Genomic DNA, 20,961 nt, shown 5'->3' with positions numbered 1-20,961 from the left:
ACAAAGTATACCAGCTCGCAATAATTTTTGGTATTGATCCAAAATCATATCGGGTTTTGTCAGTGCTAGCAAATTGATTCCTAGAGTTAAATTAAATTTTCTTACATAACAATTATGTATTCGTCCTAATGAGGACGGTTTGCAAATAACTGGTGATGCAGGAGGAGAATTCTTTGAAACGATTCAAGCCTTGCCGCCGATTAGCTTCTGCTGCGTACACACATACGAACGTTCCCCGTTCGCAGCTCATGTCGAATGAGATTGCCACATTCACTGATTTTCTAGGACTTGCAAAAACCTACGGGTTTGTAGATTAATTTGATAAACATTTGCTTATATGAATCACTGGTACATGTACAGCAAACTTGACGCAAACTCAATGCAAGTTATTAAAAGGAACTTTCTAATTCAATTCTTTTCCATTATGTTTTCATCCTAAAAAGAACGGTTTGCAGATAACTATGTTTGGTGATATCAGGCGAGAATCCTTTCTAAAGATTCGAACCTTGCCCGAATTCGCTTCTGCTGCGTACATACACGAACGTTCCCCTTTCGCAGCTCACATCGAATGAGCATTGTATATCGCAATGCGATCTCTTTTATAAACTTCTTAGTGCAGATGGTAGTCCATCCCTTTGTGCGACAAATGGAAATATTTTCATCATTCTCTTTGGCGTGGCTTTCGCTTAGTAGCAGGGTTGCCACATTCACTAATGTTCTAGAAAGATTTGCATTGTAGATTAATTCGATAAACATTGGTTTATATGTGTCACTGCTAAAGTACAGCAGACTTGACAGGCGCAAACTCAATGCAAGTTATTAAATGGAACTTTCTAATTCAATTCTTTCTCCATTATGTTTTCATCCTAAAAAGAACGGTTTGCAGATAACTATGTTTGGTGATACCAGACGAGTACATACACCAGATGCGTACATACACGAACGTTCCCCTTTCGCAGCTCACATCGAATGAGCATTGTATATCGCAATGCGATCTCTTTTATAAACTTCTTAGTGCAGATGGTAGTCCATCCCTTTGTGCGACAAATGAAAATATTTTCATCATTCTTTTTGGCGTGGCATTCGCTTAGTAGCAGGGTTGCCACATTCACTAATGTTCTAGAAAGATTTGCATTGTAGATTAATTCGATAAACATTGGTTTATATGTGTCACTGCTAAAGTACAGCAGACTTGACAGGCGCAAACTCAATGCAAGTTATTAAATGGAACTTTCTAATTCAATTCTTTCTCCATTATGTTTTCATCCTAAAAAGAACGGTTTGCAGATAACTATGTTTGGTGATACCAGACGAGTACATACACCAGATGCGTACATACACGAACGTTCCCCTTTCGCAGCTCACATCGAATGAGCATTGTATCGCAATGCGATCTCTTTTATAAACTTCTTAGTGCAGATGGTAGTCCATCCCTTTGTGCGACAAATGAAAATATTTTCATCATTCTCTTTGGCGTGGCTTTCGCTTAGTAGAAGGGTTGCCATTGTAGATTAATTCGATAAACATTGGTTTATATGTGTCATTGATAAAGTACAGCAGACCTGACAGGCGCAAACTCAATCCAAGTTATTAAAAGGAGCTTTCTAATTAAATTCTTTCTCCGTTATATTTTCATCCTAATAAGAACGGTTTGCAGATAACTATGTTTGGTGATACCAGACGAGTACATACACCAGATGCGTACATACACGAACGTTCCCCTTTCGCAGCTCACATCGAATGAGCATTGTATATCGCAATGCGATCTCTTTTATAAACTTCTTAGTGCAGATGGTAGTCCATCCCTTTGTGCGACAAATGAAAATATTTTCATCATTCTTTTTGGCGTGGCATTCGCTTAGTAGCAGGGTTGCCACATTCACTAATGTTCTAGAAAGATTTGCATTGTAGATTAATTCGATAAACATTGGTTTATATGTGTCACTGCTAAAGTACAGCAGACTTGACAGGCGCAAACTCAATGCAAGTTATTAAATGGAACTTTCTAATTCAATTCTTTCTCCATTATGTTTTCATCCTAAAAAGAACGGTTTGCAGATAACTATGTTTGGTGATACCAGACGAGTACATACACCAGATGCGTACATACACGAACGTTCCCCTTTCGCAGCTCACATCGAATGAGCATTGTATATCGCAATGCGATCTCTTTTATAAACTTCTTAGTGCAGATGGTAGTCCATCCCTTTGTGCGACAAATGAAAATATTTTCATCATTCTTTTTGGCGTGGCATTCGCTTAGTAGCAGGGTTTCCACATTCACTAATGTTATAGAAAGATTTGCAAAAACCTACGGGTTTGTAGATTAATTCGATTAACATTGGTTTATATGTGTCACTGCTAAAGTACAGCAGACTTGACAGGCGCAAACTCAATGCAAGTTATTAAATGGAACTTTCTAATTCAATTCTTTCTCCATTATGTTTTCATCCTAAAAAGAACGGTTTACAGATAACTATGTTTGGTGATACCAGACGAGTACATACACCAGATGCGTACATACACGAACGCTCCCCTTTCGCAGCTCACATCGAATGAGCATTGTATATCGCAATGCGATCTCTTTTATAAACTTCTTAGTGCAGATGGTAGTCCATCCCTTTGTGCGACAAATGAAAATATTTTCATCATTCTCTTTGGCGTGGCTTTCGCTTAGTAGAAGGGTTGCCATTGTAGATTAATTCGATAAACATTGGTTTATATGTGTCATTGATAAAGTACAGCAGACTTGACAGGCGCAAACTCAATCCAAGTTATTAAAAGGAGCTTTCTAATTAAATTCTTTCTCCGTTATATTTTCATCCTAATAAGAACGGTTTGCAGATAACTATTTTTGGTGATACCAGACGAGTACATACACCAGATGCGTACATACACGAACGTTCCCCTTTCGCAGCTCACATCGAATGAGCATTGTATATCGCAATGCGATCTCTTTTATAAACTTCTTAGTGCAGATGGTAGTCCATCCCTTTGTGCGACAAATGAAAATATTTTCATCATTCTTTTTGGCGTGGCATTCGCTTAGTACCAGGGTTTCCACATTCACTAATGTTCTAGAAAGAAATGCAAAAACCACCATTCAAAGCACGGCTAATTAATGCTTTTACAAAATCATTTCTATCAAAATTTACGGTAAAATCTACGGAATCTACTACCCAATTGTTTTAATTATTTCCCAACAAATCGCGCAAAAATCTGTTCCGTACAGCACAGCGCAAATAATTGACGTTGGAAAACAAATCGGCAACTTCAGCTGCCAAACACTTAGAAACGATCGAAGCATTTTTCCGTTAATATCACTTTTCTGACTCAAATTTTTGACGTAGGACTTACGTCTTTCTTTACTATACTGGGTGTCATTTCAAAATTTTCGAAACGGATGCGTTACGTACACTTTGAACTCTAATAACTTTTCTCCTACGAAAGGAATTACTAATTTTGTTTCATAAATCGAAAGGAAAACGTTCAACGCTTGCTATTGATACCTTGTTTGCTATGTAAAACTTGTTTAAAAAGTTCAAAAACTACTTTTAATGCGAATCAACATTAATGCTAGAACCTATAAATATGGGTGTCACAGTTTTACTTAAAGCCAGACGTGTGTAAGCTACAGAGCAGAACGCACGTACGTGTGCTGCTCAACGAGAAGCTGCATTTTGACCACCAACCAAATCATAGCTACTGCCTTATCGCTGCCAACCAAGAACTGTCGTCGCCCTGCGTGAAATTCATCGCTCTCAGAAGTGGACAGAGTTACTAATTCGCAAGCTGCTCTTCCAGTGCCTGGTCTGTGAGATTGCACAGCATTTCAAAACCTACTCTTCCGGAGCTCAGCCGTAATGGCCCTCTAAGAAGCCAGCGAGGCCTGCCTGGTTAGTTTGTTGAAAGATACCAATCTGTGCGCTATCCATGCCACGCGAATAATCATCATGCCGAGCGGGAAACGGCAAAATAATATTCACAACAAACGGTCCTTATTAGGACCACAAAATCGTTCTCAGAATTACAATTGAAATTTCCATTTCGTGCTTTGGAAAATAACTTCCCTCTTATCGGGTTAGTTATTTTCTATAATAATATCCGAAAAATGTGCGATAAAACCAATAAAAAATTTGAGTCAGAAAAGTGATATTAACGGAAAAATGCTTCGATCGTTTCTAAGTGTTTGGCAGCTGAAGTTGCCGATTTGTTTTCCAACGTCAATTATTTGCGCTGTGCTGTACGGAACAGATTTTTGCGCGATTTGTTGGGAAATAATTAAAACAATTGGGTAGTAGATTCCGTAGATTTTACCGTAAATTTTGATAGAAATGATTTTGTAAAAGCATTAATTAGCCGTGCTTTGAATGGTGGTTTTTGCATTTCTTTCTAGAACATTAGTGAATGTGGAAACCCTGGTACTAAGCGAATGCCACGCCAAAAAGAATGATGAAAATATTTTCATTTGTCGCACAAAGGGATGGACTACCATCTGCACTAAGAAGTTTATAAAAGAGATCGCATTGCGATATACAATGCTCATTCGATGTGAGCTGCGAAAGGGGAACGTTCGTGTATGTACGCATCTGGTGTATGTACTCGTCTGGTATCACCAAAAATAGTTATCTGCAAACCGTTCTTATTAGGATGAAAATATAACGGAGAAAGAATTTAATTAGAAAGCTCCTTTTAATAACTTGGATTGAGTTTGCGCCTGTCAAGTCTGCTGTACTTTATCAATGACACATATAAACCAATGTTTATCGAATTAATCTACAATGGCAACCCTTCTACTAAGCGAAAGCCACGCCAAAGAGAATGATGAAAATATTTTCATTTGTCGCACAAAGGGATGGACTACCATCTGCACTAAGAAGTTTATAAAAGAGATCGCATTGCGATATACAATGCTCATTCGATGTGAGCTGCGAAAGGGGAGCGTTCGTGTATGTACGCATCTGGTGTATGTACTCGTCTGGTATCACCAAACATAGTTATCTGTAAACCGTTCTTTTTAGGATGAAAACATAATGGAGAAAGAATTGAATTAGAAAGTTCCATTTAATAACTTGCATTGAGTTTGCGCCTGTCAAGTCTGCTGTACTTTAGCAGTGACACATATAAACCAATGTTAATCGAATTAATCTACAAACCCGTAGGTTTTTGCAAATCTTTCTATAACATTAGTGAATGTGGAAACCCTGCTACTAAGCGAATGCCACGCCAAAAAGAATGATGAAAATATTTTCATTTGTCGCACAAAGGGATGGACTACCATCTGCACTAAGAAGTTTATAAAAGAGATCGCATTGCGATATACAATGCTCATTCGATGTGAGCTGCGAAAGGGGAACGTTCGTGTATGTACGCATCTGGTGTATGTACTCGTCTGGTATCACCAAACATAGTTATCTGCAAACCGTTCTTTTTAGGATGAAAACATAATGGAGAAAGAATTGAATTAGAAAGTTCCATTTAATAACTTGCATTGAGTTTGCGCCTGTCAAGTCTGCTGTACTTTAGCAGTGACACATATAAACCAATGTTTATCGAATTAATCTACAATGCAAATCTTTCTAGAACATTAGTGAATGTGGCAACCCTGCTACTAAGCGAATGCCACGCCAAAAAGAATGATGAAAATATTTTCATTTGTCGCACAAAGGGATGGACTACCATCTGCACTAAGAAGTTTATAAAAGAGATCGCATTGCGATATACAATGCTCATTCGATGTGAGCTGCGAAAGGGGAACGTTCGTGTATGTACGCATCTGGTGTATGTACTCGTCTGGTATCACCAAACATAGTTATCTGCAAACCGTTCTTATTAGGATGAAAATATAACGGAGAAAGAATTTAATTAGAAAGCTCCTTTTAATAACTTGGATTGAGTTTGCGCCTGTCAGGTCTGCTGTACTTTATCAATGACACATATAAACCAATGTTTATCGAATTAATCTACAATGGCAACCCTTCTACTAAGCGAAAGCCACGCCAAAGAGAATGATGAAAATATTTTCATTTGTCGCACAAAGGGATGGACTACCATCTGCACTAAGAAGTTTATAAAAGAGATCGCATTGCGATACAATGCTCATTCGATGTGAGCTGCGAAAGGGGAACGTTCGTGTATGTACGCATCTGGTGTATGTACTCGTCTGGTATCACCAAACATAGTTATCTGCAAACCGTTCTTTTTAGGATGAAAACATAATGGAGAAAGAATTGAATTAGAAAGTTCCATTTAATAACTTGCATTGAGTTTGCGCCTGTCAAGTCTGCTGTACTTTAGCAGTGACACATATAAACCAATGTTTATCGAATTAATCTACAATGCAAATCTTTCTAGAACATTAGTGAATGTGGCAACCCTGCTACTAAGCGAATGCCACGCCAAAAAGAATGATGAAAATATTTTCATTTGTCGCACAAAGGGATGGACTACCATCTGCACTAAGAAGTTTATAAAAGAGATCGCATTGCGATATACAATGCTCATTCGATGTGAGCTGCGAAAGGGGAACGTTCGTGTATGTACGCATCTGGTGTATGTACTCGTCTGGTATCACCAAACATAGTTATCTGCAAACCGTTCTTTTTAGGATGAAAACATAATGGAGAAAGAATTGAATTAGAAAGTTCCATTTAATAACTTGCATTGAGTTTGCGCCTGTCAAGTCTGCTGTACTTTAGCAGTGACACATATAAACCAATGTTTATCGAATTAATCTACAATGCAAATCTTTCTAGAACATTAGTGAATGTGGCAACCCTGCTACTAAGCGAAAGCCACGCCAAAGAGAATGATGAAAATATTTCCATTTGTCGCACAAAGGGATGGACTACCATCTGCACTAAGAAGTTTATAAAAGAGATCGCATTGCGATATACAATGCTCATTCGATGTGAGCTGCGAAAGGGGAACGTTCGTGTATGTACGCAGCAGAAGCGAATTCGGGCAAGGTTCGAATCTTTAGAAAGGATTCTCGCCTGATATCACCAAACATAGTTATCTGCAAACCGTTCTTTTTAGGATGAAAACATAATGGAAAAGAATTGAATTAGAAAGTTCCTTTTAATAACTTGCATTGAGTTTGCGTCAAGTTTGCTGTACATGTACCAGTGATTCATATAAGCAAATGTTTATCAAATTAATCTACAAACCCGTAGGTTTTTGCAAGTCCTAGAAAATCAGTGAATGTGGCAATCTCATTCGACATGAGCTGCGAACGGGGAACGTTCGTATGTGTGTACGCAGCAGAAGCTAATCGGCGGCAAGGCTTGAATCGTTTCAAAGAATTCTCCTCCTGCATCACCAGTTATTTGCAAACCGTCCTCATTAGGACGAATACATAATTGTTATGTAAGAAAATTTAATTTAACTCTAGGAATCAATTTGCTAGCACTGACAAAACCCGATATGATTTTGGATCAATACCAAAAATTATTGCGAGCTGGTATACTTTGTAACGGGTTTCATTCCCTCCGAAACGGCATTCGAAAAGCGGCTCATATCATGTGCGAAGCCTTGCGATGATGCAAACAGACTGATGGTAACAAAAATGCTGAGTTGTGTCTTTTATACTCGACCACAGTACAATGAAAGTCCATCCTTCTTTAAGCTTCTCGATATGCTTCTCTTGTGGCTCGGAAGCTATAAAAGCTGTCGTACTATTTGAATCGAGTGTAAAAAAATTGATTTTGAAAGATGTCTAAGCACATGCGAGACAAATACGTTGCGACGTGCAACAAAAGAAAGCGCGAAAAAGTGGTAGTGAACGCGGAAGAACCGCCAAGGAATGCAGTGTCCGATGCTGAACGCATGAGGCAGTATCGGCAACGGAAAAAGCTTGCGAGAGAGACTGATGTTTCTGGTTCCGGCACTGAAACGGATAGGAGTTCTCAGTTGGTCGCAGGTATCGATATCAATACGAATGCGGATAGAAGCGCTAACCACATCATGCGTGTGTCTGTCGCAATTGAGGGCATCTTTCTAGACGTGGATGTCAGTTATCAAGGTATTATTTTATATTCTGCATTACGTCGAATTGAGTTTCCACACGACTGCGCTTGAACAAATTCAGTTCTAATTAAATACATTCGGTGAAAACTAACTCTTCGTAATGTAATATAATTGACAACGCTTGTTCAACACATCAATTCTATGTTCCCGTATTTATGATTTATGATTAATCGTCGAATTTTTGGCCCATAAAATGGTCTTAATACGGAAAGAAATATTGAAAAGTATTATATATTAAAGGTTTAATGGAGCATAACATGGAATAAAAATATATATACATATATTTAACAAGAATTGATGGATTGAATTAGCATTGCAAATACTTTTATTGATTAAATTTTGTATGTTATGATATAATTGAATAATAATGTTGAGGTGAAAAATCGAAACTCCTCTTTGACAGCTTAAAATAACCTGATGCGATTCGTGATGAACAGAAAACATTCAGTCAAAAATCCGTATTATTCATTTAATTTTGTATATATATATATATATATATATATATATATATATATATATATATATATATATATATATATATATATATATATATATATATATATATATATATATATATATATATATATATATATATATATATATATATATATATATAAAAATGTATATGCATTTCACTAAATATTTAGGTAACGGTTTTCAAATACTGGTAAATCATATAAAATGATCATTATAATTGCTTATATTGTGACAGGATCTACTTTGATTAGTTTTTTCGTTGTTGTTCTCTGATTAGTTTTTTCGTTGTTGTTCTCTCGTTAATTGAGTTCTACAGGATGACAACACGAATGAACTCATGATGAATGAAGTTCGTGTTTGACAATTCTTGGTGGTTTGTTTACTTCGTCAGTTTTATGAGAACGAATACAACGGGTGCTCAACTGTTGAATTTGAACTCACATAACTCCCATGTAAACAAACCACCGATAATTGAATAATTTGTCGTTTCTGCTTACGTTATATGATAGGGTGCGCTTTTCCATATTTTGAACATGAGTTGGGAAAATGTTGTCAAAACGAGTGAAACAGAGAATTGTGAGTGAAAGAGTTTCAACTATTCTTAGTGGAAAGTAATGGTTATAATGTATGGGCACAAACAGTTTTTTTAGATTTTATTTTAGAATTTGGAAGTATTTCAATAAACTACAAACTGTTCCCATATTTTTTCCGCGTCAAATGTATATCCATTTTACAACTACAATATTATATTTTTTCCGAAATTCCAAGTTTTAATATCTAATACCCGTCGCGCATTGCTGCGACTTCAACGAAATAGGAGTAATTTCTTACGGCAATATATATATATATATATATATATATATATATATATATATATATATATATATATATATATATATATATATATATATATATATATATATATATATATATATATATATATATATATATATATATATATATATATATATATATATATATATATATATATATATATATATATAATTCGGGACAAACCGTAACAGTTCACAGCAGTTAACGTAAGATACAACTATTCTCTTTTGTTTACTACAAATATCTGTGATTGACCAGTAACGATTTGTCCGAAATTTCAACTTTAAGTGAATTTTTACAGTTGATTTACACGCCCTAATCATATGTTTGTCGAGAATTGTTCAATAAAATTGATAGCATATTGAAGGAGCTTTTCATCTCCTTGAATCTCTTATAGAGGAATGCCCCACACTATATAATATGCTGATTATTTCTTTGCTTCTGGCAACAGGAATTTTTGTAGTAACTTTGAATGACTTCGATTGAGTTACACAATTAATACATATGGAGTAAATTAGGATACATATTTGGAGTTTACAAAGACTTCTAATGTTTTTTTCATTTTCATTAAAATAGCAATGCATTGCAATGAACTTTTAATTTCAATCAAATAAATTTATTTTCAATTATTTTGTTTAAATTTCTATCAGGTAATTAACAAAAAAGAGAACGATATGTTTCATTTAAGCAATTAATAAATATTATTGTACTCATTAAATAAAATTTTTGTCTCCCGACCAATAATTTTATTTTGAAAATTCTATCCAAATTTTATTAACCATACAAGTCTATTCTCTTAGCGTTGGTCTGAATGATTTAGACTAACTTTCTAAACACAAAATAATCCAACTTTGTTGAACTTTGCAGGAATCGTTCCATCTCGTTCTTTGCAGAGCGAGCCCATTCAAATTCCTGCACTAATAAGTCAGGGTAAGATATTATAATAAATATCAAGTTGATAATAAATTTGCGTTACTGAAAACTTTGTTGAACTTTGCAGGAATCGTTCCATCTCGTTCTTTGCAGATCGAGCACATTCAAATTCCTGCACTAATAAGTCAGGGTAAGCTATTATAATAAATGTGAATCTGACAATAAAAATTTGCGTTAATGAAAAATTACAGAAATTAACCCATCGTGTCAAACACAAGATGGGACAGGTTTTGCGAGAGCTGATCGCGAATTTCGCGAAAGGTTCATTGATAATGAATTCGGGGTTGCATGTAGCGTGTGTGATAGACTTTGGTTCACCAACGATCTGAAGTCAATCACAGAGCAAGGAAGGAGAGTGCTGTTGGAGGCTGGAGACTTTGAGTCAGTTGCGGGATTCAAGTTATGCCAGACCTGTCGTAGCAGTTTGCAGCGAGGTACAGTACCAAATCTGTCCACGTCGAACGGATTCAAGTACCCAAGCTGTCCACCAGATCTTCCGCCCTTGGATCCGATTAGCGAAAGGCTGATTTCACCACGACTGCCGTTTATGCAGATTCGTCGTCTGCGCCAGGCACAAGGTGTGTTATGAGGTTGCACTTTGGCAATTTTTCCTTTTTATGAAGTATTATCCGAAATTGTAGGCAGTTACACCATCATTGGGCAGGTCATCAATGTTCCAGTAGATGTAGATGAGATGGTTCGGGTGCTTCCTCGTCAGCTTGAAGACGATTACGCTTTTAATGTATCAATTAAAAAACATCTAATACATAAATCAAATTACTTGTCTGGATTCGTCAAGAAGTCGGTCGTGAAGGCTTGGCTTAAATATTTAGTCACCACACCATTATATAAACGGGAAGGAATATCTCTGTGCGAGGATCGACTAACAGCTTTTGGTGCGGACCAACAATCTAGTTCATCTCAAGAAATGAGTATGATAGAATTGGAGGTCATTGAAGCAACCAACGATGTCGAGTTGTTTGCTGGTCAGCAACAAACGCTGTTATGGAATGAAGATAAATGTCTGGAAATTGCTCCGGCTCAAAACAAGAGGCCGATGTCGATTGTTTACGATGAAAACGCTGAAGAGCTGTCTTTTCCAGATATCTATTTGGGATATCCAAGAAAATTCAAAGCTGGCGTTCACGTAACACCCTTCATGAAGGCCACCAGTGAGCTGAGACGGAGTGATAGACGTGGAGCCAAGCCGAATCACTTACTGTATATGGCTATGAAAATTCTCCGTCTTCGAGTTACTGAGGGATTGCAGCATACCTACAAATGTATGGGAACTGCAAACATAACGCGAGCCCAGCTGAGCGACAAAAGTTTCTTGGAGAATCTCATGGAACGAAATCTGTCGTTTATGAAATCGATTCCAAACTCAGTGCAGTATTGGTATCGACGTAAACAGGACCTTTTCGCCATGATTCGACAGCTGGGCAAGCCAACAATGTTTCTGACGCTAAGCGCGAGCGAAACTCAATGGCCACTATTGTTGAAACAGCTGCACAAGCTCTCAAATCATTATAACGGCATCGATTTAACAGAACCATTGCGTGAGTTGAATGCCTATCAGCGAGCGACACTGGTCAATGACGACCCAACCACTTGTTGTTTGTTCTTCAATAAACTCGTTGATGTCATAATGCATATTCTATCTTCACCTAGATTCAGTCCATTTGGCAGCCATTATGTTATTGATTTTTTCAAGCGCATTGAATTTCAACACCGCGGCAGTCCACATGCACACATCATGCTTTGGCTTGCAAATGATCCTCGTGAAACGGTTTCTGAGCATATGCCCGCCACCCTACAACTAATCAGAACAGTTTGTTCTATTAGTGTAGGGGATCTACGTGAAACGTATGGCAAACAGGTTCATGGGCACACGCGTACTTGCTATAAACGCAACGAGAAGCGGTGTCGATTCAACATACCATACTGGCCAATGAATGAAGAACGGTCATTGGTACCGCTAACAACTGATGACAGTCGCCGTGGACGATTACGCCGACGCTCCGCAGAGATGCGGGAATCACTGGAAACAAAATCATTTGACACTCTAGAGGAGTTTCTTGCAGATTGCAGATGTACTCCCGATGAATATCTCGATGTGCTCCGTTCTTCGATACAGCGCCCAACAATTTTCTTAAAGCGCTCAATGACGGAACTCTGGACAAACCCTTTCAATCCTTGGATTGCAGAGAAACTGCGTTCCAACATGGATCTGCAGTTTATCCTTGACGTGTACTCGTGTGCATGTTACTTGGTTGACTACGTCAACAAATCGAATCGGGGCATAAGTGGTTTACACCGCGAGCTCATCCTTTTGCAAGAGCAGTATCCTGATCAGGACTACACGGCATTACTGAAGAAGGTTAGTTTAAAAATGCTGAACTCTGTAGAGATGTGTGCCCAGGAAGCCGCATGGTACCTTCTTCGTCTACCAATGTCTGAGGCCAGCAGAAAAATAGAGTTTCTGCCAACGATGTGGCCTCACGAACGGACCAGGACCAGGAAGCAGCACAAGCAGATGGACGACGAGGGAATTGGAGAAGATTCTACTGACGTGTGGACAAAGAATATTATCCAGAAGTATGAAGAGCGCGACGGATTGGATTATGTTTGCTTGGCTGATTTTGCTGCTAACTTCACCAAGTGTAGAAATACAAACAGCTACAGAGCCCGAAGCTCACCGCGAATATTACGATGGTGCAATTATAGCATGAACGAACTTGTTGAGTACAAGCGCGAATCAGTCCTTCTATTCTTACCGTTTAGAAACGAATTATGCGATGTTCTCGATGGAAACAAGTTTCTTCAGCTGTATAATGCGCACGAGGCAGACATCCTGAGAAAAAGGAGAGAATACGACTGCGAATTGAACTTGGAACAAACTGTCGAGGAATATCTACGCACTTGTGAGAACGAAGAAGCTGGCGAACAGGAGAACACCGCAACTAAGAAACATGAAGAGTTTGTACAGTCGATTGCCATGGAACCAAACGATGATGACATTGAGCAATTACCAACTGGAACACTGAGAGCGGTTATAAGACAACGAACCAACGTCATGTCGAAGCAAGATTACTGCGATATGGTACGATCCACCAATGCGGAACAGCGCGACTTAATTTTGCACGTAATCGATTCGCTACACAGCTTCACCGATAGCAAACCAATGCAATTATTCTTCACTGGACCGGCTGGATGCGGTAAAACATTTACACTGCGAGTACTTATGGAGACCTTCAACCGCTTCAGTCAAGCTCATAACTCACAGAAGAATGCCTACGTAGCATGTGCTTCGACAGGAAAGGCAGCCGTTGCCATTGGAGGAACTACCGTGCATTCTGCATTTCGCATCACAATGTCACGCCGTAGTAATTCAAAGCTAAGCTTCGAAACACTCCAACTTTATCGCAACGCTTTCACCAATGTTAAAGCTATTATCATAGATGAGGTGAGCATGATTGGCGCAGATGTACTCAACACCATACACGCACGCCTTCAAGATATAACCGGAAACTACGATGATCCATTCGGTGGAATTAATATAATATTCTGCGGAGACTTACGGCAACTACCGCCAGTCAATGCAAGACCCGTCTACAAGGCATGTGGAAACTCATTCCACGGGGCTGTCCTGTGGCAATCGCTCGACTTTTTCCCGCTGGTAACAGTTATGCGTCAAACCGATATCAAATTTTCCGATATATTGACCAAGATCGGCAACGGTTTGCGATTAACCGCAGAAGAAACCGAATTGATCGAGGGTCGTTTTCGCACAGCCGAATGGTGCAAACAAAACGCACCAAGGGCAATTAGACTTTATCATCGGAACGTGGATGTAGAGCAATACAACAACGAAGCATTAAACGCACATGATGCACAAGACTGCATTGCCGACGATGTGTTTGCGGGATACAAAAATGCTGATCAGCTCGCTAGTTCTCGTATTAAGCTTTACAAGCTGAGCGTCGTGGAAACAGGAGGCATGCCGTATTTGCTACGCCTTTCAGTTGGTATGCCTTATATGATAACTACCAATGTCGACGTTGAAGATGGCGTAGTAAATGGCGCTATCGGTGAGCTGAAATACGTTGAACATGTTGAGGATGACTCCGGACGACATATTGCCAAGCTGTGGATGAAGTTCGAGAGCGAAGCTGTTGGAGCTGCTTTGAGGATCAAGTCAAGACCAGCCGTTTATTCTAGACCCGGTATCCTGCAATCTGATTGGACTCCTATTTCGAAGCGATCTGCGAATATCAAACTGAGCGGCACCATCAAATGCAAGCGTATCCAGTTTCCAGTCGTGAGTGCATGTGCTCTGACTGTACACAAGTCACAGGGCGGCACATTCTCTGAGATTGTATATGACTACGACAAGAGCCAGGACCAGCAGCTGGTATACGTTGGTTTGTCGCGTGTTTCATCGCTTCAGGGTCTTTACCTGACTAATCCCACCAATGCCTTCAAGTTTCATCACGCTAAGGGTTCTAATTCACCGAAAATGCAAGACCTGCGAAATGAGCTGCAACGATTAGGCAATCATCGTTTGCGTACACTTGGTGATGAATTATGCGAGGTTATAACGAATAGTGATCCTGCTAGTACGTTGATAAGTATCAATGTACAAAGTTTGAAGGCCCACGCAATGGATATCGCTACAGATAGGATTTTAGCTAGCGTAGACTTCCTCGCCTTTAGTGAAACCTGGCTAGACGATTCTTTTTCAGTCGAGGTAGAAGGCTACAGTTGCGTCATCCAATCGAAGCGTACCGATACGAGAGCTGGTGGAGTAGCCATATACAAGAAGAACAAGACATCCATAATGGCTATTCCTTATACCATCCAACAACAAGCACACGCCGAGGACGCTTGCGGTGACATTTGTGCAGCAATGGTGACGGTAATGGATACCAGTATTCTTATAATTTCAATATATATTTCGCCAGGAACAACTGCGGAGCAGAGAAAGTCCTTCATATCACGCAGATTGTCTAGCTATGCTAGGCAGAAAATTCCTATGGTGGTCACAGGCGACTTCAATATTGACGTATCCAGACAAGAAAACAAAGATTTTATTGATTTTATGGATATATTTTTCCAATTAAGTGTAGCTACGCGAACGAATGAGGCAACCACACTTGGTGGTTCGGTATTAGATTTAATATTTACGCATAATTTAAGCGCGGAATGCACGCGATATTGTTCTTATTTTTCATATCATAGACCAATATTATCTGTACTATCAATAGAAGCACCCGAACCATAATCTGCATCTTAAAACCCTCGCTGGAATGAGACGATCAAAACTTGCAACGACAATTACGGTCGTCGAAATGGCCCAGCCCAAAGGTAAGTTAATTTTCAAAGCATCGGAACTTGAAAAGAAAAGTTGCATACAAATGCACATAGGACACATATAATAAATATTTATTTTCAGATTAGGACAACAAACCACCAAATCCATCACGAATAACGACGCCTGGTGATAGTCAGCCTTACGCGGATCAGTCTTCACGCAAAACGGTCCTTTTCAGGACCACAAAACACAAAACGGTCCTTTTTAGGACCACAAAACATTAAACGGTCCTTTTCAGGACCCCAAAAATGTTACAAAGAATTTATTTTGAAATTTCCAGTAAACATTCATTCAAAAAGTGCATTGGTTCAAAGTATCCATGAATGTCATATGATATGCCTAAGTTTAGTCCTACGTCAACACCGCGGTTATGTCCCGGACATTACCCACTCCTAGTTTTTTTCATTTTCATTAAAATAGCAATGCATTGCAATGAACTTTTAATTTCAATCAAATAAATTTATTTTCAATTATTTTGTTTAAATTTCTATCAGGTAATTAACAAAAAAGAGAACGATATGTTTCATTTAAGCAATTAATAAATATTATTGTACTCATTAAATAAAATTTTTGTCTCCCGACCAATAATTTTATTTTGAAAATTCTATCCAAATTTTATTAACCATACAAGTCTATTCTCTTAGCGTTGGTCTGAATGATTTAGACTAACTTTCTAAACACAAAATAATCCAACTTTGTTGAACTTTGCAGGAATCGTTCCATCTCGTTCTTTGCAGAGCGAGCCCATTCAAATTCCTGCACTAATAAGTCAGGGTAAGATATTATAATAAATATCAAGTTGATAATAAATTTGCGTTACTGAAAACTTTGTTGAACTTTGCAGGAATCGTTCCATCTCGTTCTTTGCAGATCGAGCACATTCAAATTCCTGCACTAATAAGTCAGGGTAAGCTATTATAATAAATGTGAATCTGACAATAAAAATTTGCGTTAATGAAAAATTACAGAAATTAACCCATCGTGTCAAACACAAGATGGGACAGGTTTTGCGAGAGCTGATCGCGAATTTCGCGAAAGGTTCATTGATAATGAATTCGGGGTTGCATGTAGCGTGTGTGATAGACTTTGGTTCACCAACGATCTGAAGTCAATCACAGAGCAAGGAAGGAGAGTGCTGTTGGAGGCTGGAGACTTTGAGTCAGTTGCGGGATTCAAGTTATGCCAGACCTGTCGTAGCAGTTTGCAGCGAGGTACAGTACCAAATCTGTCCACGTCGAACGGATTCAAGTACCCAAGCTGTCCACCAGATCTTCCGCCCTTGGATCCGATTAGCGAAAGGCTGATTTCACCACGACTGCCGTTTATGCAGATTCGTCGTCTGCGCCAGGCACAAGGTGTGTTATGAGGTTGCACTTTGGCAATTTTTCCTTTTTATGAAGTATTATCCGAAATTGTAGGCAGTTACACCATCATTGGGCAGGTCATCAATGTTCCAGTAGATGTAGATGAGATGGTTCGGGTGCTTCCTCGTCAGCTTGAAGACGATTACGCTTTTAATGTATCAATTAAAAAACATCTAATACATAAATCAAATTACTTGTCTGGATTCGTCAAGAAGTCGGTCGTGAAGGCTTGGCTTAAATATTTAGTCACCACACCATTATATAAACGGGAAGGAATATCTCTGTGCGAGGATCGACTAACAGCTTTTGGTGCGGACCAACAATCTAGTTCATCTCAAGAAATGAGTATGATAGAATTGGAGGTCATTGAAGCAACCAACGATGTCGAGTTGTTTGCTGGTCAGCAACAAACGCTGTTATGGAATGAAGATAAATGTCTGGAAATTGCTCCGGCTCAAAACAAGAGGCCGATGTCGATTGTTTACGATGAAAACGCTGAAGAGCTGTCTTTTCCAGATATCTATTTGGGATATCCAAGAAAATTCAAAGCTGGCGTTCACGTAACACCCTTCATGAAGGCCACCAGTGAGCTGAGACGGAGTGATAGACGTGGAGCCAAGCCGAATCACTTACTGTATATGGCTATGAAAATTCTCCGTCTTCGAGTTACTGAGGGATTGCAGCATACCTACAAATGTATGGGAACTGCAAACATAACGCGAGCCCAGCTGAGCGACAAAAGTTTCTTGGAGAATCTCATGGAACGAAATCTGTCGTTTATGAAATCGATTCCAAACTCAGTGCAGTATTGGTATCGACGTAAACAGGACCTTTTCGCCATGATTCGACAGCTGGGCAAGCCAACAATGTTTCTGACGCTAAGCGCGAGCGAAACTCAATGGCCACTATTGTTGAAACAGCTGCACAAGCTCTCAAATCATTATAACGGCATCGATTTAACAGAACCATTGCGTGAGTTGAATGCCTATCAGCGAGCGACACTGGTCAATGACGACCCAACCACTTGTTGTTTGTTCTTCAATAAACTCGTTGATGTCATAATGCATATTCTATCTTCACCTAGATTCAGTCCATTTGGCAGCCATTATGTTATTGATTTTTTCAAGCGCATTGAATTTCAACACCGCGGCAGTCCACATGCACACATCATGCTTTGGCTTGCAAATGATCCTCGTGAAACGGTTTCTGAGCATATGCCCGCCACCCTACAACTAATCAGAACAGTTTGTTCTATTAGTGTAGGGGATCTACGTGAAACGTATGGCAAACAGGTTCATGGGCACACGCGTACTTGCTATAAACGCAACGAGAAGCGGTGTCGATTCAACATACCATACTGGCCAATGAATGAAGAACGGTCATTGGTACCGCTAACAACTGATGACAGTCGCCGTGGACGATTACGCCGACGCTCCGCAGAGATGCGGGAATCACTGGAAACAAAATCATTTGACACTCTAGAGGAGTTTCTTGCAGATTGCAGATGTACTCCCGATGAATATCTCGATGTGCTCCGTTCTTCGATACAGCGCCCAACAATTTTCTTAAAGCGCTCAATGACGGAACTCTGGACAAACCCTTTCAATCCTTGGATTGCAGAGAAACTGCGTTCCAACATGGATCTGCAGTTTATCCTTGACGTGTACTCGTGTGCATGTTACTTGGTTGACTACGTCAACAAATCGAATCGGGGCATAAGTGGTTTACACCGCGAGCTCATCCTTTTGCAAGAGCAGTATCCTGATCAGGACTACACGGCATTACTGAAGAAGGTTAGTTTAAAAATGCTGAACTCTGTAGAGATGTGTGCCCAGGAAGCCGCATGGTACCTTCTTCGTCTACCAATGTCTGAGGCCAGCAGAAAAATAGAGTTTCTGCCAACGATGTGGCCTCACGAACGGACCAGGACCAGGAAGCAGCACAAGCAGATGGACGACGAGGGAATTGGAGAAGATTCTACTGACGTGTGGACAAAGAATATTATCCAGAAGTATGAAGAGCGCGACGGATTGGATTATGTTTGCTTGGCTGATTTTGCTGCTAACTTCACCAAGTGTAGAAATACAAACAGCTACAGAGCCCGAAGCTCACCGCGAATATTACGATGGTGCAATTATAGCATGAACGAACTTGTTGAGTACAAGCGCGAATCAGTCCTTCTATTCTTACCGTTTAGAAACGAATTATGCGATGTTCTCGATGGAAACAAGTTTCTTCAGCTGTATAATGCGCACGAGGCAGACATCCTGAGAAAAAGGAGAGAATACGACTGCGAATTGAACTTGGAACAAACTGTCGAGGAATATCTACGCACTTGTGAGAACGAAGAAGCTGGCGAACAGGAGAACACCGCAACTAAGAAACATGAAGAGTTTGTACAGTCGATTGCCATGGAACCAAACGATGATGACATTGAGCAATTACCAACTGGAACACTGAGAGCGGTTATAAGACAACGAACCAACGTCATGTCGAAGCAAGATTACTGCGATATGGTACGATCCACCAATGCGGAACAGCGCGACTTAATTTTGCACGTAATCGATTCGCTACACAGCTTCACCGATAGCAAACCAATGCAATTATTCTTCACTGGACCGGCTGGATGCGGTAAAACATTTACACTGCGAGTACTTATGGAGACCTTCAACCGCTTCAGTCAAGCTCATAACTCACAGAAGAATGCCTACGTAGCATGTGCTTCGACAGGAAAGGCAGCCGTTGCCATTGGAGGAACTACCGTGCATTCTGCATTTCGCATCACAATGTCACGCCGTAGTAATTCAAAGCTAAGCTTCGAAACACTCCAACTTTATCGCAACGCTTTCACCAATGTTAAAGCTATTATCATAGATGAGGTGAGCATGATTGGCGCAGATGTACTCAACACCATACACGCACGCCTTCAAGATATAACCGGAAACTACGATGATCCATTCGGTGGAATTAATATAATATTCTGCGGAGACTTACGGCAACTACCGCCAGTCAATGCAAGACCCGTCTACAAGGCATGTGGAAACTCATTCCACGGGGCTGTCCTGTGGCAATCGCTCGACTTTTTCCCGCTGGTAACAGTTATGCGTCAAACCGATATCAAATTTTCCGATATATTGACCAAGATCGGCAACGGTTTGCGATTAACCGCAGAAGAAACCGAATTGATCGAGGGTCGTTTTCGCACAGCCGAATGGTGCAAACAAAACGCACCAAGGGCAATTAGACTTTATCATCGGAACGTGGATGTAGAGCAATACAACAACGAAGCATTAAACGCACATGATGCACAAGACTGCATTGCCGACGATGTGTTTGCGGGATACAAAAATGCTGATCAGCTCGCTAGTTCTCGTATTAAGCTTTACAAGCTGAGCGTCGTGGAAACAGGAGGCATGCCGTATTTGCTACGCCTTTCAGTTGGTATGCCTTATATGATAACTACCAATGTCGACGTTGAAGATGGCGTAGTAAATGGCGCTATCGGTGAGCTGAAATACGTTGAACATGTTGAGGATGACTCCGGACGACATATTGCCAAGCTGTGGATGAAGTTCGAGAGCGAAGCTGTTGGAGCTGCTTTGAGGATCAAGTCAAGACCAGCCGTTTATTCTAGACCCGGTATCCTGCAATCTGATTGGACTCCTATTTCGAAGCGATCTGCGAATATCAAACTGAGCGGCACCATCAAATGCAAGCGTATCCAGTTTCCAGTCGTGAGTGCATGTGCTCTGACTGTACACAAGTCACAGGGCGGCACATTCTCTGAGATTGTATATGACTACGACAAGAGCCAGGACCAGCAGCTGGTATACGTTGGTTTGTCGCGTGTTTCATCGCTTCAGGGTCTTTACCTGACTAATCCCACCAATGCCTTCAAGTTTCATCACGCTAAGGGTTCTAATTCACCGAAAATGCAAGACCTGCGAAATG

Source organism: Topomyia yanbarensis, unplaced genomic scaffold, assembly GCF_030247195.1.
Source record: "Topomyia yanbarensis strain Yona2022 unplaced genomic scaffold, ASM3024719v1 HiC_scaffold_166, whole genome shotgun sequence".
NCBI lineage: Eukaryota > Metazoa > Arthropoda > Insecta > Diptera > Culicidae > Topomyia > Topomyia yanbarensis.
This window is presented reverse-complemented; position numbering follows the sequence as displayed.